Genomic DNA, 11,372 nt, shown 5'->3' on the forward strand with positions numbered 1-11,372 from the left:
AGCCTTTTCTTCTCCGCTTCCATGACCGTGTCTCCTTGCTTCTTGTACTATGCCAGGACATTGGGCAGCGAAGTCTTCGATGTTTAATAAACAGCATCTGAAGTTCAATGCATTGCTCAAGCATTTTGAGTCTTTGATACAATTTTTGACTCCAGACAGTCTGCTTCTCTACGTAACTCAATGGAAGGAGGAGCAGAAAAAGTTCTTTGGACTCTGGGTAAGCTGCAGAGAGGCTCGGGTGCTGTTAAGAGTGAGTCTGATATGATGGTGAACGTAGCTTGGGACTCCACATTCTTAGCTTGTGAACAAACGAATTGGGATGGTAGCCTTGTTCTGTTTGAGATGGATGAAGAATAGATAATCAAACCCCCACACATTTCCCTGAGCAATGGTGTTTGTTAGCTCACATCAAGGTTCTTCCTATTTGTCTTAATTTAAAGACCATTTCCTTAATTTAAGATCATTAAAGAAATATCATTTGGGAGCATTGCTTTTACTTGAGCACAGCTTTGCACAATGCCAGTTGCCCTTTTTATTTTTGCAAGCGCAGAGGGATACAGCGTGATTTTTTTTTGTAGATCTCTGGGCAGAGAGACAAGAGGATAAGCGCTTTATTCGCCACGCTGCTCTGCTGTGTGACAGCCAGCCCCTCTACGCTTTTGTTTCCCTTATTCTGTCTGGTCTGTTTATGTTGCGAGTTCTCTGGGGCAGTGACTCTCCCTGTACACGTACAATTCTTAACATGATGGGGTCTCGTGCTTGACTGAGACCTCTGGATCCTTTGGTAATGCAAACACTCATTAAGTAGTGAGTCATACAGATAGCCATAAACATCTCCGGGTAACCAGAGGATGAGGCATGCAACTGCTCACAGTTTCACCCACAGTTTATTCATAGCAGTTGCAAACTTGCAGATGTTATATACTGTCATGGCAGCGTGAAGCCCACCTAAAAACGTTGATGCTACCAAAAAGCAGCCAGCGCCCTCAGAAAATGTTCCAGATGATGCGTTCTTGTTCCATTTTTTTCATTTTTAAAAAGTAATGCTTACATTCAGCCTTGACCTAACCCAGAAATAGCTGATGTATGTAATTTTAGCATGCTAATAACCTCACAGAGTGCTTTGATGTGATGGACCCAAAGAAACTTGAGCGTAAACGCAAATTCAGTGCAAGACTGAAATAGAAGTTGAGAGCCAAACTATTTCATTTCTATATCCCAGAAACAAGAACTGCCTGCGAATTGAAAGGCATGTAAATCAAGTACGATTTTGAAAGCCAGTAAAGGTGAACAGTTGAAGCAGGTGCGACTTAACAGGCTTTTTTTTTTTTTTGAAAACCTTAGGTTATGTGCCCAAAATCAGAGAGGTACCCTCCCAAAGAATTAGAGAGATGTCTTCCAATGCTCAGTCCTGATGCTTTGCATCAAACTCATCATTTTTTCTGTAGGCCAGCAATATAGTGTCTTTTTTGGTTGTCATCTAATGCACTTCTTGGTATCCGAGGGGAATATATATTCTGCAAAAAAATGTAGGTCAGCAGAGCCAAAGCTGAAAAAATCTTTATGGTGTCCATTTCTCTGCTGTCAGTAAATGAGAAATAGCCCTCTGAAAGCTTTATGGGTGCGGTAGTAGCCAGTCTATGTACTTATATAACAGGATTGTTTCCTGTTGAGTTTGTTTCCCAGAGAACTTTCCATGACTTCTGTCCCTTTGCATCAACGCCAGCAATCCTGCAGCCACTTTACTGGCGGTCCCTGTAGTATGCAGCTTTTTCCCTGTTTGTTTTGCTGTTCCTGGCTTTCCTGGTATAGTTAACAGCTTCACTTTCTATTTTAGTCTCCAAGTTAAAGGTACAGGTGTGATAGCACAAGCTGCAGGCGGGTATCACCCAAGCATATGCTTTCCAGCTGATTTCACCCACGCTGCTCTGCTTTAGATCATGCACTGCTGTTCCAGGCTTAAAGCTTTGCTACACACAGTTACTGCATTTCAGGCTGGGCCTGGACAAACAGCATAGACGTATCATCTGCTCTTTAGCTGAACTTGTAATTAGTTCAGCTTTAGGAAATGGAGGTGAAGAGAAGTTTATTGATCTAGTTAATGCACAATTTGTGTATTTAAGTTTCCCCCCAAACTACTCCAAGTTTCTCCGTGGAGTTGAAGATTTCGTAGCAAGAGGAATTCTTAGCTCTTGTGCCAACTGTTATTGGAGGAACTGCTAGTCTGGGTCAAATCTAGATCAGACCAACTGAAGCATGTATCTGACAAAGATCAAAATAAGGTGCTTTCACAGGCTTGCCTAAAACTTCCACAGCAGTAATCCTCTTCTCATTTCTGTTTCCCATTCCTCTCTGCTTTAGGCTGATTTAAGACTTAAAAAGGCTAATCACTGCCTCAACAGTATATATCATCACTAATGTTTCCATATCCCTTTTTAAAGAAGTATATCCTTATAAATTATGGATCTTTTTTCGGGTGATCAATTATGGTCTACCCTTTCTGAAGCCATCTGGGGCTCTCTGCCTCTCAGCGTGCATCAGAGCAGTCTCAGGGCTGCTTTAAAACTGTACATTATTCCAAAACTTCTCTCAGCCTTGGGAAACAGAATAGTTACGACACACAAAGCTTAAGTGTCCCTCCGCCCTCGTCCTTGAATACAGTCTCTGGAAGGACAATGGATATAAAGGCTTTAGAGGTGGTGACCCTAACAAAGAGCAAGCCCTGCGCTGGGCTTTCTCAGGAGCAGTCACGTTCACTTTTGACTGCTACTCTAGCCTAGTGTGAGTGAAGGCGGGATTTTCTCAGAATCTGCCACTAGGAAATATGCTTTTCACCGTGGACATAGATAAATTAAGTTTTCTTCTGAAATTCTTCAAAGGACAAGGAAAGTAAAGCTGTTCCAGCCTGGAAGCTGTCCAAGTTGAACTGCCCAGGGCAAGGCAAGTTTTTGCAGTTAAAACCCCCAGAATGAGAATTCAGAATGGCTTTACAACAGACTATTAACTACTGCCTTACATGAGAAACTTAAATTTATTCATCTCACTCTCCGTGCTTCAGAGATCCGGTTGTTGTTAACGCGCAGTCTAGCCAGGCTGTACTCCATTCATGCTTCCCCTTAGTCCTTGGGGGCTTGCTGTTGCACGAACTCTCATTTTGACGTGTGGAAAGCAGACAAAAGGAACAGCTGTAGGGATCACTGTCACTGCTCCCTCACCACCAGCTGCTTAGTCCTGACCCTGGACTTCACTGTGCTGCCCTCAGTTGTACCGACGCAGTGTTTATAGGGACCATTCTGAGCCAGATCGCTAACGTGATCCCAAAACCTCCATCTTTCACTCCAGTCTCTAGACCATTGCAGCTGGTAGACCACAAAGCCCCTCTTCTTACAGTTTTATTTCCCCAGACTCCTGTAATGTTGGCACAACAAAGTTTTTCAACGGGATGAAGCAAAGCAGTGAATTTTACAGGGCTTGTTTTTCTTCACCAAGAAGATCTCCAGGAATTGGTACGTTGCTGCCGTTCCTTCTCCCCAGCCCAGCACTAGCAGTTCTGCTGGCTTTTCCTTTTTGATGTAATTGTTTGGGGCAGGATGTGGTCATGTTGTGGCCGCGCTGAGGATCTGCAGGGAATGAATAGGTGGTTGATATTCTTATAAAGAACGTTAAAGGAAAAGAGACAGCAGGAAGGAAAGGAAGCTAAATATGTAAAATTACTTCAGTTGTTTCTATTGTGATGGCTGTGTAACTCTGAGCTTAGTTTAAACCCATGTCCAACAGTCCATCTGCCAGTAACTCCGCCCTTCTGTTGTTCCAAAACTATGGAAAGAACTAGAACACCTACCTCTCACACCAGCTCACAGACAAGGGGAAAAGCAACTCTATTTTTGAGAGCATCCTCTGTAATTAGGTCTGCTTTTTCCCCCTCCCCTGGGCTCCTGCCCACACACCACAGTGAAACACCCGGCCCCAAGTCTGGGATGACAGCAGAGGTATAGCAAAAAGGGAGAAAACAAAAGGAAAGAAAACATCCTCAGGAAGCCAATAGATCTCAAAGGCTCTTGCAAATTTTGTACAGAGAAACATTTTGGATTAGAAGAGAGCTGTTAAACTGGAAAGGGCCAAGACTTGACTCCCTTCTCCAGAGTCACAATTAACTCGTGCCAAGCAGTGGTAAAATACTGCTTAATTTGTACCTTCTTTCATAAAAACCACACGCTTTATTAGCACTGCGTTCAAGCCAGCCATTTGATGCGCCATTCCTGGCTATATTTCTGTTTGGGATTCAGCTGTATTCTTGTCATACTGCTTTTTTCACCTGCATGTCTTTGAATGCTCAGTAACCGCTTTACCAAAGGATCAGGACACGGGGTGACAGTGGACGTGCTGTTCAGTCACTCCATGAACCATTTAATTCGAATAAAATAGAACAAAACAGTTCAGTTGGAAGGGCCCTTCAAAAATCGTCTATCCCAACTGCCTGACCACGTGCCTTTATACAAATATCCACAAGAGCCACAAATTACAATAATCCTGCATCATATATATGTTAGTGCGTATATATATGTATCAGTATATATATATTTCTAGCATGAATTAAAAAAAAAAACAGCCTCTGGAGCTAGATAGGCGTCCTATAGTTCATATAAATTAATCAGGAAAAGATGGAACATTCCGGGCTCCACGAGGCAGTAAACAGCCAGGCTGTGTATCTTTAAAAGCAAATATGCCTCAGTTCAGCTCAGTTCAGTGGGGGTGGTTAAAAGGCAGCTGTTGGAACAGAGGGAAATGATGCTGACTTTCATTTTCTTTGTATTCAGTTCCCCTCGTGCTCGGGTAGGGATAGTGCACGGGGCTCTTCCATAGCTCGTGTTTTTAGGTGGAGATTAACGAGGAGCCTGAGCGAGGGTTTACAGCTGAGATAAATCTCTAATGTAATAGCAGCTATGGTAACGAGTAGGAAGAGGTCTTGTGGGAGGGCAAGGGATCTGGATGCTTGTCAGCCACTCTTACCCATCAGTTGGTCTGAGGAAGGAAGTTCAGCGGTTTTTTACGTTTCAGCCCCAGCCTTCTCTGCAAGGATGGTACCTGTGCTGCAGCTCTTGGTTTTCACGCCAAGGGAAAAGGACATCGGTGGGTTTCAGCTCTGCTGGGCTGGATTTAACTGAAGTAACAGAAGCTGCAAAATCTGTTAACGAGAGATTATATGGCCTTCTCTATTCATGTGAGAAAAAGTCTGAGGAACTCCGCTGCTTCTCCTGAGATAAGCACCAGCAGAACTGCAGCTCAGGGAAAAACAGCTGCAAAGGCAGCTTTCGATCCCATTTTTGTATGGGAAGGGCACCTGAGGAACGAAACAGCAGCTGCAGAGTTCTAACTTAAGATAGTTACCTGCAGGCTACTGGCAAATCGGAGGCACAGCTCCCCTTCCTGTGAGCTCATCTCCCTTCCGCAGTAAAAGAAAGGTCTGATTCTTCATTTGTATCCATCGCACTGGTGCTGATTTTGTTTACGAAGCTCTCCTGTTTTGTCACTGCTGAGTCCTTGATCCCTTCTTAGTGAGATCCTCCTCTGAACATCAGGTTAGAGATGACTGCTGCACTGGGAAGTCTTCGCTGCCCAGTGTGATGGGTTGTGTGAGGCTAACTTTTACAAACTCGCTGCTGGTCACTTGCTCTTGTGATGACTCAGAAAGAAAGGGAACCTCCCCCCAAATCTCATGTACAGATGGAGAAACAATGCCCTCTGACGTGAGGCACCAGGGGTGCCTCAAGCATCTCGGTGTGATGGAGCAGTCACAGATCCCACTATCTTGTAGCACAGTTTCTGAAGCAGGGCACCAGCAACGTTCATCAGTGCTAGTCCAAGCCTAACCACTGGAGAAACTCAAACCCACTTCCATTTCACTCCAGAACTCCTGGATTCTTCTAGCTCAGCTGTTGATCGCCTAATTCAGGCAACTGCTGAGTCTTCTGCAGAGAAATCAACACAGCAGGGGCTCGTCTGTAGAGGGGTGTATCTCAGCAGAGGCATTTGAAATACAAATGAAGGCAATCCCAGCCTTGGTTTGACCAGGGACAACTGCCCAGCCATGCAACTGCGGCTACATAGTGTAGTGCATGTCACACTAGCCAGGGCTAAAGAAGACGTAGAGGTACCGCCGACTCTTGCCAGGGTTCCCCCAGTTACTGCACGCCTGGGACATCTTCGTCTGTCCGGGCGTCCTTTCGCCTCTCTGGCCTGAGGATGGTTTCTTGGGCAGAGAAGTGGAAACAGGAAGCCTCCTGCAAGTTTCTCCCACTTCTGGAGATGCAGTTTGACCCCTTGGAGCAGCTGGAGAGAAACAGGATGTCAGTGACCCGTGTTTGTTGGCAACTCCAGCGTGTTCCTGACGAGCCAACAGACTGGATCAGGATACTTGTTTGCTTTCCAGCCCACTAGGGAGTTTTCCGTGCAGACCAATTGCACTCCTTCCAGTGCGAAAATCACTGGTGTTTGAACCACTCTGTTTATTGCTTAGTGCTGGTATTGGTAACTGGCAGAAGTCTATAAGCAATCTTTCTTGTCCAGGCTTGTCCTTGTATGAGAAAAACAGAATTCAGATGTGGAACAACAACAAAATTCAGTTTTATTTTGGCCGAGATGACTCCTCTGACTGACTTTGTGTTAGGACTGGTGACAGCCTAGAGAGGATCGCCGGTCGGGAGCTGCTGCTGTAGAGAACGGCTTTGCTGCACGTCACTGTGCCTTGCTTCCAGCCACGCTCAGAGAGGTGGCTTGCAGCCAACAGGCAGCACATTTCTATCTGCTTTACTGCTTTCTGGAGCTAGGTTTTCAGTGGTCATTTTGCAGACTGGTATTTCGGTCTTCCTGCGGGGAAAAAGGCGAAATTGAGGCTGTCTTATCTGATCCTATGTCCACTTCCCAAGGACAAGCCTTAGATACACAAGGACATTTCCTCCCTTGTCCTGGACCACATCTAGGCGTTTCCACTAGTGCCAGGCAGGGGTAGCAAGCTGCCTGGAGATAAGGTTTTTTTATTAAGGTTTTATTAAGGTTTTTTAATAAATTACTGGAAATAAGCTGAGGTATGGTCGTTAGAGAACAAGATGAGATGAAGCTGGGTTTAATCTGAGTACGTTTGTTAACCTTTAACAAGCTCTTCTTTGATCAGATAACACTGAGAAGATGTTGTACGCAGGTCCTACATACCTCTTTCTTCATTTTTTTGTGTTTTGGTAATTTGGCTCATTCGACCACATGTGTAGGAAATCTGTGATTCCAGGAAGCTCTATAGTTGGAAGTAGGGAGGTTTTGCTGTTCTGTGAACATTTTGCAATTTCACATCACCTGCTGAAGCTCACCGCAACAGGTAAACCTTCTCAAGTTTTCCATTAAAAAGCAGACCCTTGCTCTGTGGGGCTCTGGGTAATTTCTTTCCTATAGAAGTTTGCCTGAGATCAGGTTTAAGCATCCTAAAATGTTTCCCACCCTCCAGATGGGGGACGTCCTCATTAGAGGATTGCATTTCAAGCCTAGGAGTTCTCCAGTCACACACTGCCTTTTTTTCTAGCATCACAAGCAGTTGATTAAAAGGGTTTTAAAAGTTAATGGATTTCTTTCTCGGTTAAATTTGATCATTCATCATACTTACTAGGAGAAGAGGCATTGTGCACGCGACTGAATCCAAGCAACCACAAAAAACTGCCTGGAAATCCCCAGCAAAGTAACAGCAAAGTCCAGCAGGCTTTATTGCAAGGACTGGTTTGCTCTGAGACGGCAGCAGAGGGTGCTGCCTCCCCAGGGCAGGGGAAGGCTGCACAAGGCGCCCTCGAACCACCAAGGAAGCCCATCAGAGCTTCTGGGAGCTCACTTTTACTTTTATTTATCAATCTAGTTATATTTTCTAGGCAAAACTAGCTGTTCACGATCAGTGATACTTGGTTTGCAGGAAGGGCATGGAGAGAGCAACCATTTTTTTGCAGTGGCCAGTGCATGTTTGTATTTCTCCCAGCTTTGGAGGACCGGTATAGAATCGTGCTTGAGGCAAGGACTTACTGTCAGAGCACTGCCTGGTATTTGGGAGACGGGTTTTCCTCCCAGTTTTGGCACAATTAGATGGCTGAATGTGACAGGTTGCTTCACTATCACGTGCCTTAATAGCTCTGCTTTTAGGACAGTGCTTTTCTTGTCCTTCGCTATGCAGCCGTGTACAAGCCCGGGGCTGTGTGGTGTCCCAGGAACCATCAGGGACAGGACAGCCGCTTTGGGGGTTCCATCGGGGCTTTCTGTATCGTCCCAGCTGCCTCGACTGGAAGCCGGTCTGCCAGATGGGAGCACCAGCCCGGCGCCTCTGCCGCCAGGGGCTGCGAGCAAACTTCTCTTCCCACCTCCACAAGCGACAGTTGCTCTCTTAGCACGGCCCAAACCCTTCTGGCTCGCCAGTCTCTCCTTGCATGCACCAGTTTTCCCTGTTCCCAGCTTAAGGACAGCTCGAAGCAGCAGTCCTTTGAGCCAGACCCGTCCTCGCCGCTGTCCCTCGGCCCGGAGCAGCAGGGAGAGCATCCAAGGCAGGATGTGGCCCGTAGATGGCACTGGCCTTCCACCATCGGTGTCCGGGGGCTGAGCATCTGCCCCTGGCTGCCCGGACATGACTAACCCAGCTTAACCCTTGGGCTGCCAACGACACCCACGGCCCCACACTTCTTATGTCACCGCTTGGCAGTGGGTGGCTGAAGATGTCGCCAGCAGGCTGCAGGTTTTATTTATTTACTTTGATGCTGTGCTCTGCACTTAATGAGGGAGGGCTTTAATAACGCGCTGCCTGCAATGTGTGCGACCAGCAACAGGAGGCTCTCTGCCTCCGACACCGAAAGGGGTGCTGAGGTTGCTCGGTTCAAGTCAAGCTCCTCTGGTTTTGCAGTTTTCCCTAAAATAACCAGACCTGCCCCAGAGCTCTGCAACTGAGCAAACACGATGCCCAGACTTCTCTCCTCCTCGGAGAAGCACTCTCGGCCTGAATGTAGGATCTGTTACAGCTCGAGAAGCTGTGGTTTTCTTTTTTATTTCCCTTCTGCTAGCATCTTGGAGCCCTAATAAAGATGCAGACTTCATTTTGCCACTAGATGAGCGAGCAATGGGATGGGAAGGTGTCTGTGCGTTGGTGTGGGGCGGTGAGGGGGGGAGAACTGACCGATTTTCTAAAGGGTCTGCATCTTCTCTTCTCCCCGAAGGAGTAGGTGGCTTTTTTGTTGCGACCACGCTGCTGCGCTGCGTGTTGTTGAAAAGCTGGTTCTGGCTGTGGGCAGCAAGCCCCGTGGAAAATTTTAGCCTTCCAGCCGGAAGATGACCACCGTCAGAGCTGAGAAGAGAGCAGTAAACTGGTCAGGAGCTTGAGGGACTGGTTTGTGACAAAAGGCTGAATCAGGTGGCGGGGAGGGGCTGATAGGCACGCTTGGAAGATGCCCAAGGAAGGAGGAAGATGTTTAGGGGACATAAGCAGGTAAATAACTATAACCAAAGGGATGGAAGAGAAGGGAAATACAGGATGACTGTCGGAAAAACACGAGCCCGCTGAACTTTCATTATGTTCCTACAGCCCTGGGAGATGTCCCAGCACCGTGGTCACAGCACTAGGAAAAGACCCGAGGAATCTTGTGTTGACCCTAGAGAGCTGGGCTGGACGGGACTCCAAGAGTCTTCTCTTTTGCTGCCTTTCCTGTGATTATTTCTGTTACACGGGGGGCAGAGCCGGGTCTGCTTTGGAGTAACAGCGCCAACCTGCTGCTTTTGTAAAACAAGTGTCGAGGCTGTGCTGGTGAGAGTGGGAACTGCACAAAGTCAGGGGCTGGTTCCGTCGCCTGCGTCAACCACAGCCTGCTGGAGCCCGTGGGCTCTGACGTGGCTGAGACCCCCGGGTTGAGGCAGGTGGGCTGCAGTGATTGATCAGCAGTGCTCTGTAGATCAGCGGCGATCCCAGCGTCTGCAGCCCCCATGTTTCGATTTCCACATTAATAAGGTGAGCCACGGAGCGTTCAGAGACACAGCGTGGTCATGACTTCGGCTGGCTCGAAGGGAGGACAGGTCGGGACCGTCACCCTGAGACCTGAGCAACTTGTGTTTGTCCCTCCGCAGGTTACCTGCACCTCACCTTGGCCGTGTTTCCTCTGTTTCCCTGCATGGTACGTGGTCTCACACGGGAATTAGAGGATGTTCTGTATTGTACCGAGGGCTGTGGAAGTTGGTAGCCATTAAACAGGACTTTTTCCTAGCGCGATGTTCTTTTCTTTTCCTTTCTGCCTTTCCTGTTCTGGGAGTTACTTCCTCCCATGGTCCCAGCTCCACTCCCAGCAGGAGCACAACGTTGGAAAGCCCGGCTGGAAAATTCCTGCTCTAAAGTGCTCGTGGGGGAAAAGGGAGGGGATCTTATTCTGAAAGCCGTCCGTGGGGCATTTACCTTTACTACTGACACAGGGCCCCCTGTAGTGTTGTCTGCATTTAGTGAAGCCGTATCACTGCAGAACAAGTCTGCCAGGTGCTACAAGCTTTCACCCACTTCGCACCACTGGATCCAGACCCACAATCCTGCTCGCTGTCGTTTTGGACTTGTCCTGGACGTGCAGATTTACCTAATTCTGAGGGAGAGGGTGGCGCTGGAGAGAACATCCCTGCCCGATTTTGCAAATCCACCTTTGTGTCCCGTGCTGCGGTCACGACTGCACAAGCGCCCGGTTCTCCGGCCAGCGGCTGTGCCTGCCCCTGCTCCTGGGCCGGGTTCTCCACCTCCCGTGGCTGGTAAGGGCGCTGCAGCATCCGCTCGGTGTCTTGTTAAACCCTGAGCTCTTCCCTTATTCCACCACCTCCTCCCACACACGGAGGGATGCTGCCAGAATGCCAGAGGCACGGCAGCGGGGAGCCAGGCTTTGCTCTCCTGAGCTGGGAGACGGGCAGACAGAGACAGTGCTGGGAGCAGTCAATGGAGCGAGGGAGAGCCAAGGCTGCCAGACAGACGCAGACAATGCGCAGTCAACAGGCAGAGCTTCTGTCCTGCCCAGACGGACAGACGGAGACTATCAGGCTGAGGAGCCGAGATAACCGAGCCTCCTCAGGCAAGGGGAAGGATGTGGCGGGGGGAAGCGCTGCCTGTCCTATCTTGTTCCTGCTGTGAAACCAGCGATGGGTTGCAGCGGGAGCAGGAGTGCACCCTGACTGCCCAGCGCGGCAGAATTCAGCTGGAGGCTGGAATGTCTGCTGGAGTGAACGCAGGCCTGGAGACGGGCGGCATGGGGAGGTGGTTGCTCTTCCTAGCTCAGCCTGCAGCTGGCTGTGCAACCTCAGGCAAGTCACTTCTCCTGTCTCCGGGACATATTTCTACA

The 11,372-nt window shown here is 48.2% G+C and overlaps 1 long non-coding RNA gene across 1 annotated transcript; it reads right to left on the bottom strand.

Annotated features, from left to right (window-relative positions):
* Nucleotides 1-3,376: 3,376 nt before the first annotated feature.
* Nucleotides 3,377-10,620, bottom strand: LOC121059807. The gene is made up of 2 exons (XR_005814650.1): nt 10,454-10,620; nt 3,377-9,358 (listed from the first exon to the last, which is right to left on the bottom strand). It is a non-coding gene; the product is annotated as an uncharacterized LOC121059807 (long non-coding RNA).
* Between the last annotated feature and the right edge of the window lie 752 nt (nt 10,621-11,372).

This window comes from Cygnus olor, chromosome 25 (assembly GCF_009769625.2).
Source record: "Cygnus olor isolate bCygOlo1 chromosome 25, bCygOlo1.pri.v2, whole genome shotgun sequence".
In the NCBI taxonomy this organism is placed as follows: domain Eukaryota; kingdom Metazoa; phylum Chordata; class Aves; order Anseriformes; family Anatidae; genus Cygnus; species Cygnus olor.